At 43.5% G+C, this 19,244-nt stretch overlaps 1 long non-coding RNA gene across 2 annotated transcripts; it reads left to right on the plus strand.

The window, feature by feature from the left end:
- Positions 1 to 6,089: 6,089 nt before the first annotated feature.
- Positions 6,090 to 17,650, plus strand: LOC113879808. Of its 2 annotated transcripts, none has more exons than XR_003507461.1 (3): positions 6,090 to 7,418; positions 8,163 to 10,962; positions 16,776 to 17,650. It is a non-coding gene; the product is annotated as an uncharacterized LOC113879808 (long non-coding RNA). The 2 variants fall into 2 exon arrangements; XR_003507462.1 differs by having other exon boundaries at positions 10,340 to 10,962.
- Positions 17,651 to 19,244: the final 1,594 nt, after the last annotated feature.

Genomic DNA, 19,244 nt, shown 5'->3' on the forward strand with positions numbered 1-19,244 from the left:
TGCACATTCCTTCTATAAGGTGAAAGCAGGAACATGAGCCATGTCTTGACAATAGACCAAAAGTACTTGCTAGGAGAAAGAGGTGGGGGTGGTCAGTGTCCCCCTCCCCGGCTATTGTTGTTCAGTTGCTAAGTCACGTCTGCCTCTTTGCAACTCCATGGACTACAGCACATCAGGCTTCCCTGTGCTTTCACTGTCTCTTGGAGTTTGCTCAAATTCATGTCCATTGAGTTGGTGACGCTATCCCCACTAACCTGGCAAGTTACTTAAGTAACCATGAGGATGACGCTATGACTATAACAATGGTGATGCAGATGATGACAGGGAGGCTGGTGGTATTAGTGACAAATGAGAGTTTCAGAAAGTTGGAAAATTGCTTTGTGTAACTATTTTACTTAATCCTCACAACAACCAAGTGAACTCAGTGCTCATACATTCATTTATGAAGAATGGAACGGAGCATCAGCCTCTGCACTGGGCAAGCTGGGATTTGAGCCCAGGTCAATCTAATTCCAGATCTGGGGCTTTATGTTTCTACATGGCACTAACTTAATACCTTGATGCCAAGATTCCTGTCTAAGGGACAAGGTAAGTCAGCTCTATTATCTTTAGTTCTCCTATGATTGAAATGGAGCTATCTTTATTTGAACGCTATCCGTAAATGAACTGGAAATTCTCCTCGTGTCACACAGTTGGAAAAAGTAACGTTACATAAATGTCATGAAGGAGCAGCAGGTGAAGAGTCCGTCTGTGAGTGAGAACACAGCATGGCCCAGAGGAGGGAACCTGTGTGTGGGGCTGGCCTGGCCAGCACCTGGCCCCACCCTGCCAACTGCGTGATCTGCTGTGTTCCCCTCACCTAGAGGTGGGGCTAAAGATAGACACCTTGAAGGGCTACTGGTACCCGTGGAGAAGAAAAATTACAAATATCTGCAGTGCCTGTCAAGGAAAGTGCAACATTGCCTCTACTCAAAAATGGTCATAAGGTCCTATGGTGGTAATGACCTTTTTACCTTCCTGCTTACAAACCACTAGTTTCAGTCAAATCTGGGGATAAAATTATAACGCCTTAACTCAGCATAAAATAGCTGTTCCTGATCTGATCCCTGCCCACGCCATCAGGCCTGTTTTTAGCCATTCTTGCTCTCACTGGGTTTTTGATTGCTCGAATGGTTTAAACATTACCTTTCTACCCCAGGACCTTTGAACATGCTGTGTCTGTGGCTTTCTATTAACTCACTACTTGTTCTTGTCTTTGAGGTCTCAGGTTAAATGTCACTTCCCCAGGGAGCTTTCCCTGAACCCCAGAAAACATCAGGCCCCATTTAATATATTCCCATAACCGGGAGTTGGTGATGGACAGGGAGGCCTGGCATGCTGCAATTCATGGGGTCACAAAGAGTTGGACACGACTGAGCAACTGAACTGAACTGAACCTTTTCTTACTTGGGATACCCCTCACAGTGGTAATTAAGTACTTAATGCATCATTACTTGTTTAATGTCTGTCTCTTCACTAGGATGTAACCTCCAAGGGCACCAAGCCCATGCTCTAGCTTCAGCTCCTTTCATAGGGCTCCATTCATAACTGGTATTTGATGAGTGTTTATGTAGTGAATGAATAAAATAATCAGTGAGTTGATGAATAAAGCATTGCCTTCTTTAAAAGATTCCTCTTGTCATTTCTCAACCTGTTTTGCTTGAAGGAAGACCATGGGCTGTGAGCCATGAGACTTTTACCAAAGTCACAGATTTTTAGCCAAAGTTGTGTCCTGATGAGAACAAGACTTCCCGAGGGACTATTTGTTACCTGTGGCACAGCAGGCAGCCTTGTGTACCCAATGAGCTGCATGCACTCTGACCAGAGTGATACCATTGGTGATAAAAAGATACCACCTCCGTGAAACAGACACTCCATTTTACGACGGAAGCAGAGAAGCTGAAGGCTGCAGGTGCGGGCTACGCTGACACAGGCTCTGTGGAGGATCATTAAGAGCCTCCTTAGAAATGTGGGTTTACTCTGTGTTTAATCAGCCACAGGCAGAAGAAATGGCTTCATTTCAGCTCGATGAGAGCCAGATCACAAAAGGAAGATAGATGGCCAATACAGTCCCTCACTGCAAGCATATTGTCTTAATTTGAAGGAACAGCCTGGCACTCGTACTAATCAAGGAGGAAAGTACAACACGGTTAGCATGGAGGATGGGCCAGTTTAACTCTCAGCGCGCCCCTTAAAGAAAAGCTCTCATTTGTTTCCTTAATTAATATTTTAAGGAAAGTGAGAACCATAAAACACATGACTCAACCACTTAAGAAGTTCCCCAGCTTGGAATCCATGAAGTTTAAGGGAGGACTTTTTATATGCAAAACTTCTAAACCTCTACCAATAAAGAAGTATTGTAATCAGTGAATGAAGTGCCTTAGGAAGGACAGTCCATTTGCTGGCGGCTTTACTTACCTGGTCATATTTGCAGCTGACTGCAAAAAAAGCTACAAATAGAGACAATGTCCTGCGGATTGTGTGGTTACCTGATGGTTGCTCAGAGGCTCCTGTCAGTGGCTCGGACCCTCTGTTCGTCTTAGGTCCTCGAGAGCTCACCTTGGGGAGGCATGTGAAATGAGATTCAGCTCAGCTCAGCTCAGTCAGTTTGCTTCTTGATTGCCTGAAAATGCCAGAAAAGGGATTTGAAGCTTGGGTGGGAGCCGTGACACAGATCTGAACTTAGAGTCCTTGCCAAACCCCTCTTATTTGAAGTTGGAGCAGGTAATGAGTAGTTTGGGTACTTACAAACAAGTGGATGTTTTAGAATCATCTGGTGTGTGTCACATCCGTGTTTTCCTGAGATCCCCGGAGCCTTAGCACAAAGAGCTTTCACCGCCCTCCCCACCCCAATGATTATTTTCCAGATGTTCTGAAACAATGTCAAGTGACCCAGTTTACTCCTGAGAGGTTTAGAAAGGGGCATTTATGGAGAGACTGGTGAGGGAGGCTGAGATACTCACTCAGCAGCTAAGTCCTAGATAATCTCCCACGAACGCGGTATCGGATGGTGCTTTACCTAAGGCACACTGAGGATGGTTTTTAGAAAACGATATGCTAAACACTCCTACAGTGAAGGAGAAACTTAAGAAGCTTAACAATGGATGTAGAAATATTATCATCGGCTATCGAGGTAATAGTATCCAGTCATTCCTCACCTACAGGCGCAGATTTAGGCTTAAGCAGATGAAGACAACATGGAGGAAGTGTGTGGTCTTAGAGTGTTTAAACATCAGCCAGTCGAGGCAAAGGACTCTCTGTTAACATAAAACCTGAACATGTGTCTTTTGCTTTTTGCACTGACTATCATGAATTATAGAATCACAATCGCAGAAATGAAAGTAGCATAGCGAGGTGGGGAGGGATAAATCAGGATGTTGGGATTAACAGATACTCATGCTTGCTTCCCAGATGGCTCATCAGGTAAAGAATCCGCCTGCAATGTGGGAGATGCAGAAGACACAGGTTCAATCCCTGGGTTGCGAAGATCCCCTGGAGAAGGAAATGGCAACCCACTCTGGTATTCTTGCCTGGAGAAATCCATGGACAGAGGAGCCTGGCGAGCAACAGTCCAAAGGGTGCAAGCAATGGGACATGACTGAGTGCCTAAGCACACAAACACTACCGTATATAAAATAGATAAGTAACAAGGACCTACTGCAGAGCAGGTCCCTGGTGGCTCAGATGATAAAGCGTCTGCCTGCAACGCGGGAGACCCAGGTTCGGTTCCTGGGTCGGGAAGATCCCCCGGAGAAGGAAATGGCAATCCACTCCAGCACTCTTGCCTGAAAAATTCCATGGATGGAGGAACCTGATAGGCTACAGTCCATGGGGTTACAAAGAGTCAGACGCGACTGAGCAACTTCACTTTCACTTTCACACTAGAGCATAGGAAACTATATTCAATATCTTGTAATAGCCTACAATGGAAAAGCATCTGAAAAAAGAATGTATGCATGTGTGTGTGTGTGTGTGTGTGTGTGTGTGTGTGAATCCCATGGACAGAGGAGCCTGGTGGGCTACAGTCTGTGGGGTTGTAAAGAGTCAGACATGACTAAAGCAACTTAGCATGCATGTGTATATATATTTATATACACACACATATATATAAATGAATCACTTTGCTGTATACCTGAAATTAGCACAACATTGTAAATCAACTGTACTTTGTAAAAAAAAAAAAACAAAAAATAGCAAGAGGCATCCTGAGGCTTTATACAGACCTTTATGAGGAAGTAATAACATTGAAACAAGAGAACCATAATTTGCAATTAGGAAATTGTTTCATTCTCTGCACATGGGCAGCACATGCCAGAGAAGTCCCCAGGATGGGAACCCAGCTCTTTGACCACATAATGGAAGCAAGTCGTTCTCAAGGAGAAGCTGTATATTGCCCTATGCATATATGTGTACTAAGTCGCTTCAGTCATATCCGACTCTTTGTGACCCCATGAATTGTAGCCCACCGGGCTCCTCTGTCCATAGGATTCTCCAGGTAAGAATATGGTGGGTTGCCGTGCCCTCCTCTAGGGGATCATCCCGACCCAGGGATTGAATCCGTGTCTCTAATGTCTTCTGCATTGGCAGGCCGGTTCTTTACCACTAGCGTTAGCTAGGAAACTCCACATTGCCTTATACCCAGTCTTATATTAAAAAAACAAACCACCAATTCCCTCCAAACACGGACATCAGACAACATGTCAAAATCTGGCAAGAAGGTAGGATAACTCTTCCACAGCACATCTGCTGCATGTAGATGGCATTCAGCGGAATCGGTTCCCCCAACACCCCAACGTAAGCAACGTGCCAAAGCCTTGATGGGAAAAGTACTTAATGATCTACAGTGCGTCAGTCACCCAGCGGCTGCCAGTGCAAAACGAACAACCTTTCCTGGCACCAATTTCATGATCGCTGGCACTGAACTCAGGGCAGCTGTCCTGCCGGGGTCCTCTATACGTGAAAGGGAAAGGGAACACACGTGAGGGGCTCCTAGTCTCTGCAGAGCTCAGGATGCCTGCTGGTCGCCCCGATGCTTAGCAACTGTCTACACAGGAGATTGTTAGGCTGCAACACGCCACCAACTCAGGCTAACAGGCCTTTCCCTGAGTTCAGACATAGATGCCCCTCATCTATTAGAAGGCTGGGAATCTAGGTCAGTGCTGGCAGGTTTGCCTGATTCCAACTCTGGTAAAGAAGCAGAATTCCACTCTTCATGAAGACTTGGATGCCCACGTGAGATGAGATGGCTACTTGTTGATTTGCAAACATGTGGTCTGGAACATAAAACACTGAACCTTTTGAGTCAATTGTGTTACCGCCGGTGCTTTTTTGATTCCTTCCACCGATCTGTTCATAGTTAGAAGCATGACTTACATTACCCTTATCTTAACATCCTGAACCATCAGTGTTGTTATTGATCATCAAATTAGTCACTTCCTCTCATTTCAGATCCACTGACAGTTTTGGATGGTTTGAGTTGAGTGGGTTGGACAAGGGGAAATAGGTGATTTCCTTTGCCTCTTGTAGAGTTAATCTCTCATCCAGATACTGCTAAAGCATCTCTTTCAACAGAGGTCTTTATTCCTAGTTTAGCAGCATAACTATAAGGAACAAGTTTCTTCTTTACAAGGCTACAACTCAAAGTCCAAATGATAGATGATTTCCTGGTCCTGAAGAAGACACTTAAGCACTTATATTTCTTTCAACAATTTATTCCAGTTTGAACAAGACAGTCCATTTCTCATGTAAGCATGGAGCAAACAAGTTATGTGTATTCAAAAAAAAAATGTATGGCATTCTTTCAAGTGTTGGATTAGAAGAAGGACTTAGAATGTTGCCAACCAGAAATAGTATTTTTGAGTGTCCACCATTTAATATTTGGGGGCCTCTCTCCTGTCTGCAGATTTCCAGGGTGGTGCAGTGGTAAAGAATCTGCCTGCTGATGCATGAGAAACAGGAGACAAGGGCTCTATCCTGGGTCAGGAAGATCCCCTGGAGAAGGGAATGGCAATCCATTCCAGTATTCTTACCTGGAAAATTCTACAGACAGAGAAGACTGGCGGGCTACAGTCCATGGGGTCAAAGAGTCTGCCACAGCTGGGCAAGAGAGCATGCACACACTCCTGTCTGCATGAGTTTTCTCTGTTCTTAAACATCCTGTTTAGGTCTGCCGAGAGAACAAACTTTCTTACCGAGGATTTTTGGATGTTTTCTTGATTCACTCCAGTGGCCCCAATGAAGGAGACTTCTAGTTCTTAATTCCATTTTTCTTCGTTATGTATGGACCTCTCCACCTCCCCTCACAGCCTGTCTACCTACCAAATAACTATTTGGGCTGCTCAGGGAGTCAGGATGGCCCAGAATCTAGAACATATCCACAGCTTCATCCAGCTGTAGAAGTTTCTCTTTCCCCTCCCTTCTCCAGGGGATCTTCCCAATCTGGAGATTGAACCCAGGTTTCCTGCATTGAAGGCAAATTCTTTACCATCTGAGCCACCAGAAAAACCCTCTCTTTTCCCCTGAATAGAAATATTTGTTTCAACTAACATGTTTTATTAAGTGTGTTGCATCATCACTGTTAAAAATACCAATTCTGCTGCAATTATTGCCACAAGGAAAGATTTGTAAATATCTTGGAAAAAGAGTCCTTTTTCACCCCCAATACAAATAGCAAAGTTAGCATATGTCTTTCTAAAATCCCTTTCTTTTATAAAAATCATCCCTTTCCTTCCTTCCTGATCTATCAAAAGAGGTACATTTGCCCATGTTCTCCACCCAAGGGTGAAGCATTATATATTTTGACATATGTACTTGGCCCAGAGAGAATCAAAGTGGCTGTAACAGCTTTGATCATAGTAGTTATTTGAGTAATCTTGTGAAAGATTTTTCCAACTAACAGGTCTTTGGAGGAACTGAAACAGGCTTCTTTTATGGGTGCCTCTTAAGGGATCAGTTAGGATCAGAAATGATCGATGCTTCTCTTCTATACTTATAGTCTCTAATGAGAGACCAAGTTGCCTGGGAGTCTCCCCTAAGTGAAGCCTGCCTTGAAGGCTGAGCCATCCTATGTTGAAGAGGAGCAACTGCCACTCAGAAACATTTTCATCAACGTCTTTCTGTGTTGCATGAACCTAAGACTCACCTGAACCACGAGTTATGAGAAAATTCATGCCCCATCACAGCGAAACAGCTGTGTTCCCCCAGTCACTGATTTTGAAAGATGTTAAGGGAAGGTATTTGTTTTGAGCCTGTCGTTTTGGCTACAACTTCCCCTTCAGGTTTTCATATCGTGATGTCTCCTAGTCCTGTAACTGTTACCTTGTTTCTCTGATAGAGTCGGGGGGACCCAGGACCAGTCCTTTCCAGCTCCTAATCAGAAGGTAGGTAGACATGACAATATGCCAAGAATTATTTCTGGTGGGGCCCTAACAGCAGAGGAAGTGCCTCTATAGAATGGCTCATTGTAACAGAAGATAGATATGCCTGACCTGGCCTTTATGACAGATGTCAAATATATTGAAGCATGTTGTGAAGCAGATCAACTTATTGGCAAAGAAACGGAAGACCACCAAGGAGGGTGGCCAGATTTCCTGTCTCTGTGCAGACACAGCAGTGAGTCTGCTGGAGGCCCAGTGGGTGGAGAGAGGGGAGACCTGGGTGAGCTGTCTGAATTGCTGCCTTGTCCACACCAGGCTTGTCAATGAAAGTCCCCAAACCACAGAGATTGTTGGGAGAGTGCAGGGCGGATGGAGGACCAGGGTGGGGGACTAAGGCGACAGGGCCCACCCTGAGAGCAAGCACCTCTTCCATGTAGCATCTTAGGTGCCTCCTGGGCCTGCTCAAGAAATGTTGGTTCCTGAAGGAGAACCCAGTTCTCCTTCCTGGGTTCAGTTCAAGAAAGACTCCTTGAGGGTCTACCGTGTGCCAAGCACAGTGCTGGGCGTTGGAGATGAGTGTTAATACCACCCTGGTTTCAACTCTAATCCCACCCCCGTCACAGAGCTCTCTGCCTCCTTCTTCTGTGTCCCTCTCCCTTGGGAGAACATGGGGTATTTGGGTGACTCATTAGCTGCTGGGTGGTCTGGGGTAAGTTGATCGACTTCTCTGAGCCTTGTTTTCTTCAGTCACGAAAAGGACACTTGGACTCCTGCCTCATAGAGTTGAGAATATTGGACTTAACAGTGTGATTGTGCTTTGCTAAAAAGACAAGCTGCTGCTGCTAAGTCACTTCAGGCATGTCTGACTCTGTGTGACCCCATAGATGGTAGCCCACCAGGCTCCCCCATCCCTGGGATTCTCCAGGCAAGAACACTGGAGTGGGTTGCCATTTCCTTCTCCAAAAAAGACCAGCTAGGTAAGCTATATAAGGGGGAGTGATGACTAGCTCACTATTTACCTTTTACCTCATCATGGTTACTTTTCAGGTAATTTATATCACCCTCCACTGAGATTATCTGCTGTTAGATTACAAGCTCCCAGTACCCTTAGCCCTGGGCTCACTTAGTCAAATATGATTATCAGAAAACTTTGGGACAAATGAATTATACAAAGGCCACTTTTCCTTCAAATGGTTATAGCCAGCAGCCAGGTGTTCTGCTTGGTTAGAGAATAACCTGGGTGTCAGCTGCCTCTTTAGCTGGGCACAGTGTGCAACCCACACAACCACCCATGGTGAGCCTGCTAGTGTCACATGGTGCTTGGCCCAACGACATATCTAAATGATTTCAAACTCAATTTATTACAGTCACTGTTGTGCCCAGAATGATGGCATTATGTTTTCAATAGGATTACTTTAGCCATTGGATAGATTCAATGGATAAATTACAGATAACATGTAAAAAGTCACAACAACGGGTTCTTCTCTCCTCTTAAAATGTTTCTTCCTTTAAGTCAGTCATGGAACTAATGTAGTATTGCATTTCACCTGGGTTTGCTGGACATAAAGGGTACAGGTTTTTGTTTCTTTGCTTTAAGTTTTTGTGACCATGAACTATGGGAAATCAATACTGACACGGACTAGGAGCAAACCATGGAGGTGACACAAATTATTAAAGAAGGACAGTATGTCTATAGATCTGGGTTCCCCATGATTAGGGAAGGGAGATGAAACAGAGAAGTTGAGACTAGCTTGCAGGGAAAGTTCCTTGTGATATGGAATATTTGTTGGTTTAACTCTCCTGCTTTTGCTTATTCTGTCTAGATAGTTCAGTTGCTAAAAGTAAAACCCTTGTTAGATGGAAGAGCTGAACAGTTTCACATTTATGTATTCCATTTTGTAGTAGTAACATGGAAAGAAATCTCAAGAAAGCAGATCTACACAGATTTCATCCTCCACACCAGCTTCCAAGGTGGTCAGATGCTTTTTCTATAGAGCAGAAAATGCAAGTCTCTCTAGAAGGAAAAAAAAAAAACCCTAGAATCTAGCTTTATGTAAATGACAAGGGAATGGGGTAAAAACGGAACTAAAAAATGGAATTGCTTTGTATGTGGGACAGTTAACTTTAGTGAGATCCTAATGATTAGATTTTTGGCTCCTCAGGAAGCAGTGTGATGCTGTAACTGTCTATCTCTTAGGCAGGCTTGAGGTGTCAAAGGAAAAAAGATTTTTCATTTGAATCTAGAAAATGTAGACTCTGTCACTGGGCTGAAGGAGGAGCAAATGGTTTTTCAACCACAGGAGGATTCCACAAATTCATATTCTTTTCGATTCCTCATTCTGATCCCCCCACCCCTCCTGGCTCCTTTTATTTCCCTTTGAATTTGTGTTAAATTCATTACAGGCTCTTAAAGGAGAAAGGTTCTCAAGGGTTTAATAGAGATGTTAGATGCTATGAATAAAAAAAGGGGGGTGGGGAAGAGGAATTCACCATGGCTTCTTTGAACTAAACTATAGTTCATCTCAAGTGCTTTCCCCCCTTTTGGAGAAAAATATACCCTTCTCCTCCAGGAAGCTCAAAGTCTCAAAGGCCTATATTAACTTGATCTTTGGGAATAGTGTTTTAATTTTTTCCATAATCATCATGCAAATTGATCATGATAATCTCTGGGAAGGAAAATAAGTGAACCAATGGCCTCATTAACTCCAATGCTAGGGGGACCCCGTTCCTAAGAGCTGGTGCCCTCACCCCACACTGGGCCAGGCCTTCTTTGTACATGACTTGGTCCAGTCCCAAGAGTAAGCTGTGACTTCTTCTGTCCCTGACCTGTTTAAATTGCCTTATGCATTTTACTCCTTTAAAAAATAATGGGGGAATAATTTGAAAGGTCCCAACCTTATAAAAGGGATGCTTTTGTTCTCTAGGTTCCAACCAACATCTCCAACTGGGCTGTGACAGGACCTCACCACTGATGGACATGTTTTATTCGGGCCTTACTTAGAGACACTGAGGTCTCAATACGCTTTGGACAATAAACTGAGTCAGTCGGGATTAAATTGTGTGACTCAGATGCCTAATTCTGAATGCTACTCTGTTGAATTAGGAGGGCTTTTTTTTTTAGAGTGTGTTTGTTTTGATTTTAATTTAACATGGAGAATGGCAGAGACAAATAGATCTGTCCAAAATAAACTGAGTAACAAATTTTTGAGCTGTGGTGGTTATTAATTTCATGTAAGTGGCTCCTCTTTTTGTTTTTATAAACTGTAAAATTCAAGAGGAAGCAGAACCAAATGTAATATACTTTTATTGATTGCCTGCTAGGTGCCAAGCAAGGTGTTAAATGTTTGCAAATGCTGCCTTATTTATCCTTGTCTTACAGATGAGGAAAAAGGGATGGGACAAGGTGAAATAGACTGCCCTGCTGGAAAACAGCCTCCTCATTTACAGATCTGCCTCACTGCTGAAAAGAATTTGACACATTGTTTGAAAATTAACTTCCTCAGAGCAGTATCGAGCTACACTGTTCTCAGTGGACCTTGTCCTTCCAGTGAGTAGTGAGGAAGTTACTAGAACTCTTGGAGCCACTGGGTGCTACGCATCTGGATGAGGACAGTAGATGTCCAGTACTGTGCCTTGTGGCCACTATTACCTTCCACTGATTAACTATCCATGGCTGAAAAATAGGTATCTGGTGAGTGAGTGCATGCTAAGTTGCTTCAGTCATGTCTGACTGCGACTCTATGGACTGGAGCCCACCAGGCTCCTCTGTCCATGGGATTCTCCAGGCAAGAACACTGGAGTGGGTTGCCATTCCCTTCTCCAGGGGATCTTCCCAACCAATGGATCAAACCCAACTCTCATGTCTCTTGCATTGACAGGCAAGTTCTTTACTGCTAGCACCACCTGGGTGCTAGCCCAGTTATCTGTATATGTATAAGTAAATCACTTTGCTGTATACATTAAACTAATACAACATTGCAAATCAACTATACCAATATAAAATAACAAATTTAAATAACAAAAGAAAAACATTAAAGCTAAGAAAAAGAGAAAAAATACGGCAGGGCTTCTCACTGCTGTGGTTTCTCTTGCTGTGGAGCTGAGGCTCTTGGGTGGGCGGGCTTCAGTAGTTTCTGGGCCAGGGCTCAGTAGCTGCAGTTCCTGGGCTCTAGAGCACAGGGTCAGTAGCTGTGGTACATGGGCTTAGTTGCTCTGTGGCAGGTGGGATCTTACTGGACCAGGGATCAAACCCATGTCTCCTGCGTTGGCAGGCAGATTCTTTGCCGCTGAGCCACCAGGGAAGCCCCAGGTGACTTTAAAGTCAATGTGATCTCTCTCAAAATATTCTATAGTCAGTATGCATTGACACCTACTATCTGTAAGGTATTGCATTAGAAGACAATGAAATACATCTTCAAGAACCATTAGTTGAGTTTGGGCTACATGCTGGAAATTGTGCTGTGAGCTCCAGATACAAAGATAAAGGGGCCTGATTGCCTGGTTAGGAGGGTGGCTTTCTGAACATACACAGTCAGTATTAGAACGATACCAAACAGCAGAGTGACTTGAAGACTTAAAGAAGACTTTGGAGATATAGTAACACTCGAGCTGGGTTTTAAAGTTGTTACTAAGAGTTCTTCAGATGGAGATGTTGCGGGAAACACTTGCTATTTTGAGGGAACTTCATGTTTAATTTGATAAAGCAAGAGCATGTTATTGCCTTTGAAACAGCCAGAAACAGGGTATGATTGGTGTGTCATGGAGCAGGGCTGACGCTACCATTCATTTACTGGGAGAATGGCATTTTCTCAGACTACGCTTAGAACAATGGTTCCTTGAGATGTGAATTGGTATTGACTGAGAAAACAGGAGGTTTTAAGGTCAAATAAAATGGAGGGAACACTGAGTTAGGCTGTAACCGGATTTTTCCTTCAAGACCTCAGACTCTTTAACATGCTGCTCTGCATGATTAATTTGCAAGAACTTGCCCTGAACCTCTTTGTCTCTCCCTTTTCATAGTGCACCCAGGACTCCATGGGTCCCACAGCGGAAAATACTGCTTTAAGATAGCGGCAGGTGTCACCTGCCTTTAAGAAGTGAATGGTTTCTATTTCAGAAAGGAAATGTGGGCACCTGGGAGGAAGAATGCCAATGATGAGAGACCAGATGCAAGGCAGCTTATAACCAAATTGTGACATCTTCTAGGCAGAACAAACAAATAGGAGTCAGAATTAAAGCACGTAAGCCATGGAATGCAGTGGTGGAATGGAAAGAGACTCAGCAGGTAGCCTGGATACTTGGAGACCATACGGAGGGGTTGATGAGAAAAAATTATCTGAGGGTGACACCCTAGTGTCTAGTTGGGACGCTTGGACAGTGAAGAAAAATGATAGGTAGAAGATGAGAAAATTAATTCCATTTGGGAATGGTATAATTGAGATGTCTATAAGATGTCTCAATAGAGCTGATCAACTCAGCCAAGGGTTGGGGACCTAATCTCCATCTCAAGACACACAGGATCATAATTTTATTCTTCTATGATGCTTCAAATGACTATTATCCAAAGGTGTCTCAGGATTTACTGTAATTGTGTTTCTTAACAATAAATACATAGAAATGCAGGTAATAGAGAACCGTGTTTAATAGAAAGAGGAAAGTAAGTCAATGATTGACTGTATTTATTTAACTACTAGTGTGTTCCTAGCCTAGCAACTGTGTATGTGTGTGTGTATGTGTGTGTGTGTGTGTTAGGCGCTCAGTCGTGTCTGACTCTTTGCAGCTCTATGGACTGTAGCCCGCCAGGCTCCTCTATCCATGGGATTCTCCAGGCAAGAATACTGGAGCAGGTAGCCATTCCCTTCTCTGGGGGATCTTTCCAACTCAGAGATCAAACTCTGGTCTCCCGCACTGTGTGCAGAGTCTTTACTGTCTGAGATACCTGGGGAATCCTAGCAACAGTACATAAGGGAAAAGCAAGCAAAATAAATAAATAAATACATACATAAAAAAAGAAAGACAAGGAAAAGAAAAATACACAACCTTTGCTCAAGGACTTTACTGTCTAAAGCTTACAGAAAATGTTTCAAGTGGTTGGATTTCTCTGTTGGGATCTTTGGACATTCTGCTTGCTAAATGGCTCAGGCAGTAAAGAATCCAACTATAATGCAGGAGACCTGGGTTTGATTCCTGCGTCAGGAAGATCCCCTGGAGAAGGGAATGGTTACCCACTCCAGTATTCTTGCCTGGAGAATTCCATGGATAGAGGAGCCTGACAGGGTACAGTCCATGAGGTTGCAAAGAGGTGGACACAACTGAGTAACTAAGCATGATGACTTGCTAGATGAGCTAGGGCAAGTTATATACCTTCTTAAAGCTTGGGTGTTCTCATTTGTAAATTTTTATGTGTAGAATATTAGTACAGAAGTTGTGAGGATTGCTAGGGTTAAACTAAAATTTATTTACTGTATTTTGAATGAATAAAATAAATTTATTTGGGAATAATGTATGCATTGTGATCCATTAATACATTTCACTATTTTTATTTGATTTCCAGTTAATATCAAATAATAACTTGTCTATTTGAATTGCAAAAATCAAGCTGGTTTGAATTAAAGAAGTGTGAAAAATTCTTGGGTTGGCAAAATACATAACACTTTCATCAATTAAAAATAGGTAAAATGTGTTAAAAATAATGAAAAGTTCATATTTTAATTGAACTGGCTTTTCACAAGCCTATATTTTATGAAGCTTAATGAAACAAAAATTGAAATGGTGCCCATTATGAAATCTGTGTTAATTGTTATGATTCTCATAAAGTTCATATGATTCCAAAAAGTTTTGCAGTTACACCAACTCGAAATGTACAGTACTTGTCTTTCATTCTCTCTGGATATATTTTTGGTAATAAAGACCAATTATGCACCTTGGCAAACAGCATTTGCTAAATTGAAAACTTCCTTTAAAAACACTAGAAACTTTGGACATGATACTGCCAAAACTGCAGGGTGCTTTTGCTAATCTGACAAAACTTTCTTTGTTCTTTCTGGCTTCATCAAGAGCAAGGCTGTTTCTTCACTTTACTATTACCCTAATACTGTCATCGTCTTAAATATCCTTGTGCTAGAAGGCACTGCAATATTAATTAAAAATACAGTCTAATTATTTACCCTAGTTGGTTCACACAAACCTCTACAGTGTAATCAGTGCACTCCCTTCTGGGGTTTCACAGCATTTTGGACTGAAATAGGAAGGTTTGTTACTGACTTACACTTGGCTCATGAGTGTAATTAAGTATAACCTACAATTCACCTTTAGGTCACTAGATCAAACATAACTTATCCAGCCCATGTCGAAAAGTATGGGCTGCATTGACTGGTGGGCGGCACACATGAATGAATGGAACTTTTAATTTACCTCCAGGCCTCTCAGGGAACATGTGGAGTGTTTCCGAAGACAGAGGGAAAGCAGAGGGTTACCAAATCAGTCACTGGCTTCAGACAGTCCTCGGCGCAAAGCACCATCAACCACGCCTGAGCACAGCTTGTCTGCGATTGTGTTTAGCGACCATCAGTAGCCTAGCGTGGCAGACAGATATTTTCTAGCTGTTAGGAGTGTGTGTGAAGACTCTGGGTGTGCCTGGTCCTGAATCACCCAATGAGCTTGTCTTTTGGAAGCTCAGCATAGAAATGTTGCTAGGCCCGGCGGAGTGGTCAGATCTTTATAAAGATCTTTAAAATCTTTTGTCCTTGGGCTTATCTGGCATTATTTAATAAGGGAGAAGTTTCTTCCGGAAAGACCCACCGAGGGCCCATTGGTCTCCTCCATAAACATGTGTTAGAAAGAGTGAGGGTGACGAAGCTGCTTTATCAGCATAAAATGTCCAAATGTTACCCCTACCACCTTAACATTTAAATTGCCATCTGGGAGTCCTATTCAGTTTGAAATGCCCAACTGGCTGGCCTGAGGAAGAAACAAAGGGGCAGACAACCACATGAAAAAGTTTGGACAATGAGGAACAATAGTAAAAGTAAAATAATATTTGATTCTAGTTATTGACACTCATTAGAACTCAGACTGATTGAAGTGTACGTTCTTTGATAGACACGGTGGAAGACGAGATTCTGTTCTGAAAGGTTGTTTGGGCAAGGTATGGAAGACTTTGAGTATCTTGAATGTTTTGTATCTTTAAAAAAATGTTTTATTTTATATTTGGGTATAGCAAAGAGTCGGACACGACTGAGTGACTGAACTGACTGACCAACTGATAGCCAATTAACAATGTTTTGATGGTTTCAGGTGGACAGCAAGAGGACTTGGTCATACATATATATCAAGCCAATCTGCCCCAAACTCCCCTCCATCCAGGCTTTCACATAACATTAACCTTGTTGGTTATTCATTATATGTAGCAGTATATATGTGTCTATTCCAAACTCCCTAAGTATTCCTTCCCCTCCATCCTTCCCCCTTGGTAACCATAAGTTTGTTCTCTGTCTGGGAGTCTGTTTCTGTTTTGTAAGTAAGTTCATTTGTATAATTTCTTTTTTAATGATGTAGTTTTACATATATAAGCTATTCAATAGGAAATCTTAAAAAAAATTAAATTATTAATTGGAAGATAGTTGCTTTGCAATATTGTATTGGTTTCTTCCAAAGAGCGATGTGAGTCAGCTGTAAGTATACATATATCCGCTCCCTCTTGAGCGTCCCCCACCCCCATCTCACCCCACTAGGTCATCACAGAGCAGCAGGTTGAGCGCCCTGTGTTATATAGCAACTGTCCACTGGATGCCTATTTCACAAATGATGCTGTACTTCAGTACTACTCGCTCCGTTTGCCTCACCCTCGCCTTCCCCAGGGGGCTCGGTGGTAAGAGTCCACCTGCCAATGCAGCAGACACTGGAGACGCAGGTTCGATCCCAGGGTCGGGAAGATCCCCTGGAGGAGGAAATGGCTACCCATTCTAGTATTCTTGCCTGGAGAATCCCATGGACAGAGGAGCCTGGCAGGCGACAGTCCATGGGGTCGCAAAAGAGTCAGACATGACTGAGTGACTAACACTAGCGGTTATCATCCCTCCTTCCCCTGCGTGTCCACTGTCTATTCCTGCCCTGCAAATAGGTTCATCAGCACCATTTTCCTAGGCTCCATGTATATGTGTTAACATAGATATTACAAAAAAAAGAAGGTTATAGGTCAGCGTCCCTGATAAACATAGGAAGATCTTAATTCATCCAGAGTCTGAAATGATGGCAGGCATCTTCAGTGACTTTCCCGATTGAATTTAACCTGATGTTTTGGCTGAGGTAAGTTAAGACTTCAGGGTAGAAATGGGCTAACTCTGTTTTACAATTCGACAGATAGTAGCTGTCAAGAAGGTAAATCAAGACACCAAAGGAAGATAGTACACGATGCCTCTCCTGGGAGGTTCTGTGAAGAGGAAAGAGGACAAAGCAACCAGAGGTGGTGGTGTTTGCCTTCTGCCTGCAGAGAAGTGACTGTCAGCTGGAGGCTCTGATTCACAGAAACACAGAGGTCACGTGAGATATAAAGTCAAACAGAAAGAGAGATATGTGTACCTGGAACATTTTTTTAAATAATGAGTTGATTTGGAGAGTTGGTTGAATCCGCTGAAAAGCATTATAAGACCCACCACGTTTGTTCCAGTGGATATACTGTCCACCCACCCATTCACTCAACAGTATTCACGGACCACTTACTACCAGCTGGTTACTAGGACATGCAAAACAAAAGCCCTTGACCTCACAGAACTTGCACCCAGATGAAGTGTCCAAGGAGAGAAGGCTTTCACTATCCATTGGAAACGTGGGGAAAGGGGAGGACCACTTGAGGAGTGGAGGGGAGGTGGACAGGTCCCATCCTGCCAGCTCTTGCTCTTGTACTCTTAACATTCAGAGAAATGAGGAGCCGTTGAAGATTTTTAAGTAGGGAAATAAAATGGTCAGATTAGCTTCTAAGGGTCCTCTTTCAGCATCCTCATGGCTTCTGTACATGTTCCTTTTCTCCCTGCTGCCCATGTAGACAGAGTTTTCTAACAACCTCAGAAAACTGAGGGGAGCAGAGGAGCTTTGGTGCAGAGAAACTGGAAATGGGTGAAAATGTTATTTATTTTTTCAGTTGAGTTTGGACTCTGGAAGCCACCAGGACTTCCCAGGTGGCTCAGATGGTACAGTCTGTCTGTAATGCAGGAGACCTGGGTTCGATCCCTGGGTCAGAAGATCCCCTGGAGGAGGGCATGGCAACCCACTCCAGTATTCTGGCCTGGAGAATCCCATGGACAGAGGAGCCTGGTGGGCTACAGTCCATGGAGTTGCAAGTAGCTGGACACGACTGAGCGACTCTCATTCACTCACTTGGACTCCTGAGACCTTACAACTGGACCACACAGTAGCTCCATGGTTGCCCTGGGTCTGATGCGCTCTTCTCCTGCCCTAGGAGCCTTCCCAAACCTTGATCACAGCGTGTCCCAACATGGAACCTCGGCTGCCTCGGGCTACATCCTCAGAGCCAGTCTCTCCACGGAATGGTCCCGTCAGCCTGTCCGTGCTGTTATCTGTGAGGTTTAGCTACACAAGAGCACTTCCTAAACCGGTTCCACAGATGCAAGTTTAGTGAGATGTTAAAAAAAGCTCTACAGAAATGGGAGGGGAGGCGATGAGTCAAGCAGATGGATAAAACAAACCCAGAGTATGATAACATCTTCTCTTTGAGACACATAAGGCAGTTAACCTCCCTAAAGGCTCTGAGAAATGCTGCAAAGTGTTCTTTAACCTAGCACTTCTCAAGCATGCTGCTGCTGCTGCTGCTGCTGCTGCTGCTGCTGCCGCCAAGTCGCTTCAGTCGTGTCCGACTCTGTGCGACCCCAGAGACGGCAGCCCACGAGGCCCCCCCTGTCCCTGGGATTCTCCAGGCAAGAACACTGGAGTGGGTTGCCATTTCCTTCTCCAATGCATGAAAGTGAAAAGTGAAAGTGAAGTCGCTCAGTCGTGTCCAACTCTTCGCGACCCCATGGACTGCAGCCTACCAGGCTCCTCCGTCCATGGGATTTTCCAGGCAAGAGTACTGGAGTGGGTGCCATTGCCTTCTCCGCTTCTCAAGCATAATTAACAGCAAATACGCTCCTCTACTTAACAACTGTGAAACACTACACAAGCTAACCCTTCACTTTTGCCAGGTTGGTCTGTCCAACCCCAGATGTGCCTTTGAACTTCCCCTGCCATGGCTTTCCTTATCTGTTCCCTGTTTTGGAAAATTCTTCATTAATAACTCTATCCTTCTAATCTCATCCAGTTCAAATGCCATCTCCTTCGTGAAGCCCACCTTGATTATTCCACCCCAGAATGATGTTGCTTTAAGTACACGTATATCCCCTCCCTCTTGTGTTATACAGCGGCTTCCCGCATTTTACACATGGTGGTGTAAATGTTGATAGTGCTCTCTCAGTTCATCCCACCTTCTCCTTCCCCCTCTGTGTTCACAAGTCCATTCTCTATATCTGGATCTCTATTCCTGCCCCCAAAATAGGTTCTTCAGTACCACAGATGTATACTTATAAGTGATTGACATTGTTGTATAGCAGAAACTAACAACATTGTAAGGCAATTATCCACCAATTAAAAATAAAAAATATGTTATCAAGCATATTATAAAAACAGAATGATGGTGCTCTTTTTCTGACTTTAAAGCATTGTATTTCCTGCCTCATATTGTTCATGAACAATAATGTTTACAGTATTACTCTTTTCGTGTTTAGAGCTGTGAAATGAGCAGATCAGTCTCTTGAAGGGATTGATAGTTTTACTTTTTAC

Source organism: Bos indicus x Bos taurus, chromosome 21 (assembly GCF_003369695.1).
Source record: "Bos indicus x Bos taurus breed Angus x Brahman F1 hybrid chromosome 21, Bos_hybrid_MaternalHap_v2.0, whole genome shotgun sequence".
NCBI classification, from domain to species: domain Eukaryota; kingdom Metazoa; phylum Chordata; class Mammalia; order Artiodactyla; family Bovidae; genus Bos; species Bos indicus x Bos taurus.